This window comes from Lactuca virosa, chromosome 7 (genome assembly GCF_052849685.1).
Source record: "Lactuca virosa cultivar CGN04683 chromosome 7, Lactuca_virosa_CGN04683_v6, whole genome shotgun sequence".
Lineage (NCBI taxonomy): Eukaryota > Viridiplantae > Streptophyta > Magnoliopsida > Asterales > Asteraceae > Lactuca > Lactuca virosa.
This window is the reverse complement of record NC_136432.1, coordinates 64,786,953-64,793,136: the sequence shown is the minus strand read 5'-3', so window position 1 is coordinate 64,793,136 and position 6,184 is coordinate 64,786,953. Positions and strand designations below refer to the sequence as shown.

Sequence of the window (6,184 nt, the reverse complement as noted above, 5' to 3'; positions counted from 1 at the left end):
ACCACATTTTCTCATATCAAATTTGAAGCACATGCTATGTGCGAAAATGTCATATTTGGTTGGAGAAAATGTGGTTATCTCATGTTACGAAATATCATAAAGACCTTAAAACTTACCATTGTAGATAGATTATAGTCGTTTTTTCTTCAAAGACATTTTTGTGAAAATCAAATAAAAAGAAAAGAAAAAATTTATTATTTTTTTACGACCATAGCATGCCTATTTTTTGGACCATTGTGTATTTTTGCAGGGATATGTATGTGGCTGTTTGGTTCGGTTATTTGTCAAAACCAAACTATAACCGTTACAATTGGTTAATGTATTTCGATAACTATTGGGTAGCAGTTAATATTTCTTTTGGTTAACCGTTTTAATCGGTTAATGGTTAATGGTTAATGGTTAATGTTATGGTTAATGGTTAATAGTTAATATCGGTTAACCATAATGATCCAAAATGACATAATAATAATAATAATTTTCTATAAAAATTGAAAAACATAAAGTCTATTGTAAAAAAAGGTGAATGATTGTTCTATATAATTGTATTGATAAAAGATTACTTATCCTATTTAATTCCAATTAATTAACCTTTAATTTTTCAATTCCGAATATAATTACATACCATATATTTAATATTATATTATATTAAAAACATTTATTAATATCATTGGTTCGGTTCGGTTTATAGTGGTCCGGTTTTAAATGAAAACCATAACCGAATCATATATATTTGGTTAATCAAAATTAAAAATCGCACCATATCTTTTAGCAATGGTTCGGTTAAATTGGTTCGGTTATATCAGTTAATTTAGTTATGTTTCGGGTTTTCGGTTAATACGCTTACCCCTAATTTTTGCAGCCCACAAAACACTTTTTGCAGCCTATAAACATATTTTCGGCTTTTCGCATATAAGAGATATGATACGAGATCGTTGATGTCGAAAACCAATATTATTGGCAAAAAAAAAAAAAAAAGAAACAAACAACAAAAAGATTTTTACTAAGTATTTTCTCAGATACTAATCAGTGAAAAGAAAAGCTATTTTATTCCAATAACTAATTTTTAGATTAAACTAAGAAAATAGTAAATAGACTTATCATGGTTCAACTTTTTCCTATAGATAAAAATGCAATATAAATACACAAATTAGACTGTAGCCATGTTCTCTTTCGCCAATCTACTCGACTGGATGGTGACTTGTTTTGGTTGTTTCTGTATTTCTTTTTGTTTCTACAGAGCCATGATCATATCTCTATCACACACTTTATGTTCAACTATTATCCCATCCCCATCAATATCCGTTCTTGTTTTTCTTTCTGTTCTTTCATTTAAAATAAGCCAATCAAAAAGTAACAAAAAAACATTCGACACCACTTTAATATTTATATTTATAAATAAAAACCTTAATAGATCTGACTTTGATCAAAGATCAGACATCCTTATATTAAACAAATTAAAAAAAAAGAAATGTTACAGTACTATGTAGAAGAAAAAATCGTCATCTATCCGCAAAAAATAAGATAGATTAAACGCATATATATATATATATATATATATATATATATATATATATATATATATATATATATATATATATATATATATGCGTTTAATCTATCTTATTTTTTGCGGATATATATATATATATATATATATATATATATATATATATATATATATATATATATATATATAGGAAGGATCTTTTGAGAACTTATAGTTTTCCGAGAACTAAAAGTGTAGCGTTGGATCATAAAAAGAGATGGTCAAGATGCACTGTGACATTTTTGTAAATAAGTGGAAAAATAAAGGGACGAGGGCATCATAATTAAATGGAATTAGAGGCATTTTGGGGTTATAGAAATTGACTCATACACATACGTCTCCTGATCACCATTCCTTATCAGATCTCTCTCTCACTCTCTCTCTCTCTCTCTCTCTCTCTCCACCGTATCTCTTCCCCTCATCTCCATCCTCCCTCAATCGGTCCACATGTATGTCCGTCGACAATGAACGTCGGCTACCAATCAACAATCTTTCATATCCAGATCATCGGTGAAGAATTTACGAACCTATAGATCGACAATGTTCGTGTTTACCTTCGATTGCGATATTTCATTTATCAGCTACTGGGATCAAAAAGTCAAGCATATGACCATGGAAATTCATTTAGGTATCGATTCATCATAAATTGGAAGTATTCTTCTAGCTCCATTATGATTTGTGCCACTCTCTTCCCTGGCGATGATATCGATCCCGAGATCGCCGAATCCGTGAAACAGGTCCAAAAAGTTCTATCTTATGCTCAGATTATTGAATATACTTGTAAATTATTGTGAGGTTTTGACTTTTTTCTGTTCAGTTTTCCATCATATCATTTGTTGATTCTGAATATGGAATTGATGACCAGAGTGTATCATAAGAGCCTCGATCGTGAATTCCTAAACTGATTTGAACAGTTGATGACTTCAGAATTTTGTTAAGCTGTGGACAACTTCATATTTCAAATTTGATGATATTTCTTCTGCTAAACAGGATCTCGACTCCCCTGCCCTAAGGTTTTAATTTCTAAATTCAATTTTTTTGTTCTTTGGTAATTTTACATTGAACTTTTTACAGTTCAACCGTATTGTATGAAACACAAAATTATGATTTATATGAAATATAACAATTCGTTAACTCTATATGAAGATCAATTCATTGTGGACTTAATATAAACAGTAACTTTGGAGAATCATTTATCAAAGTCTCAGAAGTAGATGAAAGTGGAATCCAGGTATGTATCTTGATTCTTGAATGAATTAAATGTACTTTTTCTTCATATGTCCTTTAGTTGTCTTATCAGAATATATATTTTGACTTATTAGTTAATAAATTATGAAGCCATTTGTAGAGAGCTTGTCCAAGTGTCCAAAACATGGCATGCACAACCCATTTAAATCCCCAGAAAGGTTTGCACACTGTCCTCTGATTATCAATGTAAATTTAACATTTATCTGATTATATTTTTTTTACAGATACCTTTTGTATGGGGACATATCTGCAAAAGCAGGCCATATGCTTGCCCTTCCTGAGGTACATCATTTATATTGAGAAAAAAAAGTGCATGGATATTTGCCTATTCAATTTATTTATTTTTTCATTTGTTTATAATGGTTTTGCATTTTTTCTATCTATTCAGGTTTCTGATTTCTTTGCTAAGTTAATACAGAGGGTTGCACCTAAGAGTTATCAGCAGGCTCTTGGTGAAGTGTATGTTACAGGGAAGTTTCTAGAGAACTTCTCTGGTGATCAGGTACAATTGTAACGCCCGGGTTTCGGGGCTAAACATTAATAGATGATATAATAGTCTAGGTCAACTATTGTAACTCTTTTTGAAGTAATAAAAATGAATTATTTGAGTATTATGTGAATTATGTGAATTTATGTGCTTTATACTTAATTATAAAGGTATAATTAATAAAGAATAAAAATAAGCGTCAAAATTAAAGTGTGAGATAAACCCGATATCTTTACATAAAGTGGTGGTGGTCGAAACAAGCATTCCGGGGATATAAAGAACGCCCAAATTTGATTTCGTATGAGGAAGTTATGATTTTTCTAAGATTTGGTATAGCAGTGCACGACCCGAAACTCGAATTTTAGTTCAAGCGGTTTTTGGCTTACGCGACCTAAATGTGAGTTGAAGATCTCATTAATAGGAACTCAACGACAAAAAGACAGATGAAAACGGAGTCCGTATGTAAAAGTTATGAGTTTTACGCGGACATTTAACAATGTAATCACCTCCTACTGTTAAATTTAAGATCGGTCGAGAATTAGCCGACGGATTAAAAAGGAAAGTTGTAGATTTTATTTTTACCAATGCGTGGATATAAATAACGTCAAAAATGGAGCTCGTATGCGAAAGTTATGAACGAAGCTTAGTCTCTACTTTTCGAGCGCGGCGAATTCGATACAGTTTTGTAAATCCGAGATAGAATGAGAATTAGCCAACGGGGTCTAAATGAAAGTTGTAGTACTCGTAAATACCAACGCGTGGATATAAATAACGTCGGAAACGGAGCTCGTATGCGAAAGATATGGACGAAGTTTAGTCACTACTCTTCGTGCGCGATAAATACGATACAGTTTTTGTAAATCTGAGATAGAAAGAGAATTAGCCGACGGGGTCTAAATGAAAGTTGTAGTACTCGTAAATACCAACGTGTGGATATAAAAAACGTAGAAAAAGGAGCTCGTACGCGGAAGATACGGACGAAACTTAGGGGCTACTTTACTATAAAATCCCTATAAATAAAGGGTGAACTCTTCATATTTTCTTTACACCATAAGCCTTTCTTTCTCTCTCTAACTTCTCTCTAGCCTCCCTAAACCCTCCAAGTCTAGGGAACCTCCCTAGCATGAGAAGGAAGCCCCGGAGCGCCCGACGGCTCCGAGAAGAAAAGCTTTCGGCTCGGAAACGCTGCTCCAGCGAAGCCCGGTTTTTAATAAAACCTGTTGTTTTGTCGAGGAAAATTGTTTTAAGAGTAACGAAGCACTGTCCGAGTGCAGAGTCACCACATTTTCAGGTGAGTGCATAGTCACTTTCATCTTACACACAGATATGAAGTATTTAATATAAATTACGTTCTATGTGTGCATATTGTCTGAATACTTGTTGTCTATGCTGATGAAAGATTTTTATACATGTTTTAAATGATTTAAACTGTATATGTCTTTTATATCTACAAAATGTTGGGGTAAAACATGGGTAGATGTAATAGACGAAGTGTGATAAAATGATGAGAGGCCTCGATGTTGTTGTTGTTGATTCTGTCATCTAGCGGAGTATGGATGACAACCACAGACTCTTCTAGACAGTCGAGTGGAACGCTAGCAGGCTCGCAACCTGTAGGTGTTTGTGAACGATGTGTTCACCGGAGTACTCAATCCCCCTCATGGTTTCCTTTACGACATTTATTGTTGAGGAACCCCCTTAACAGTAATGTCCATCCCGATGATGATCATTAGGCTAGGTCCCTTATGATAGGTGTTTAGGGACGTATAGTGAGGATAACGGGAACGGGTAATCGGGTTATTGTTGGTTTATGAAATTAATAAACTTATTTATTGTGGGTTGAAAACCCTATGTGCTCACCAGGCTCCTAAACCTGACCCACTCAGCTTCTTGTATTGCAGGTAGTGGTGCACGAGCATAGATATGATGTTTGGGATGAGAGATTATGGATGTAGGCCTGTACATATGAATAAATGTAGTAAGGCTTATATTGTATTGTTTATGCTTTTGATCTGTATCGAACATGACATTCTGAGGTTTTTAATGAAATACATTTCTACGGAAATGCTTTGATAAATCTTTATCATATTTTATTTTGGGAACAAATTCCGCAACACTTTTATTTAAAATGTTACTCTGATTTTTAAACAAAGCAAAAATAAAATCGGTCTTTTCTGGCCGTGAAAATGGGGATGTCACATGATAGTTATCTATTCTAGGGTTTGAAATTCTTCTGGAGATGTAAATGGTTCATGTAAAATCACTCGTTGCTGTTAGTGTTTTATTGTGACACCAGTCAAATGTTGATCAAAAATAAATTGATTAATAATCGTAATTAGGATGAACCAAGTGGTAGAGTTTGTAACAAGGCTTCCAAAAACATAAATAACACTGAAATCCGAGTTATAACGAAGAAGTTATGACCAATCGAAAATCCGCGGTAAAACCGGCAAAACACTGTTCAGTGTAAAAAGCGAATTTTCGATAAAAGGATTTTTAGCCTTAACAATATAAATGAAAGTTGTAGAATATGTTAAACCGAGAACGTTCATAAAAAGAACGTAAAAATCTGACTTCGTATGAGGAAGTTATGATTTTTCGAAGTTTCGGTTTAGCAGTAGACAACTAAAAATTCGAAATATAAATCGATCATATTTAGCCGACGCAACTTAAACGAGAATCGAAGGTCTCGTCAAAAGTAGCACAACAGTAAAAAGACAGACGAAAACGGACGTCGGATGAAGAAGTTATGAATTGTTAACGGATTCTCGTCCCGGTCTGTTTAAAATAATAATATTAAAAATAAGGTCAAAATCAGCCAACGAAGTCTAAACGAAAGTCGTAGAGTATGATTTTACCTACGCGTGCATATAAAGAACGTCAAAAACGGAGCTCGTATGCGA

The 6,184-nt window shown here is 33.2% G+C and overlaps 1 long non-coding RNA gene across 1 annotated transcript; it reads left to right on the top strand.

Moving 5' to 3' along the window:
• Positions 1 to 2,728: 2,728 nt before the first annotated feature.
• LOC145123319 (uncharacterized) lies at positions 2,729 to 3,295 on the top strand. The gene is made up of 4 exons (XR_013715098.1): positions 2,729 to 2,777; positions 2,885 to 2,952; positions 3,019 to 3,076; positions 3,183 to 3,295. It is a non-coding gene; the product is annotated as an uncharacterized LOC145123319 (long non-coding RNA).
• The last annotated feature ends 2,889 nt before the right edge of the window (positions 3,296 to 6,184 follow it).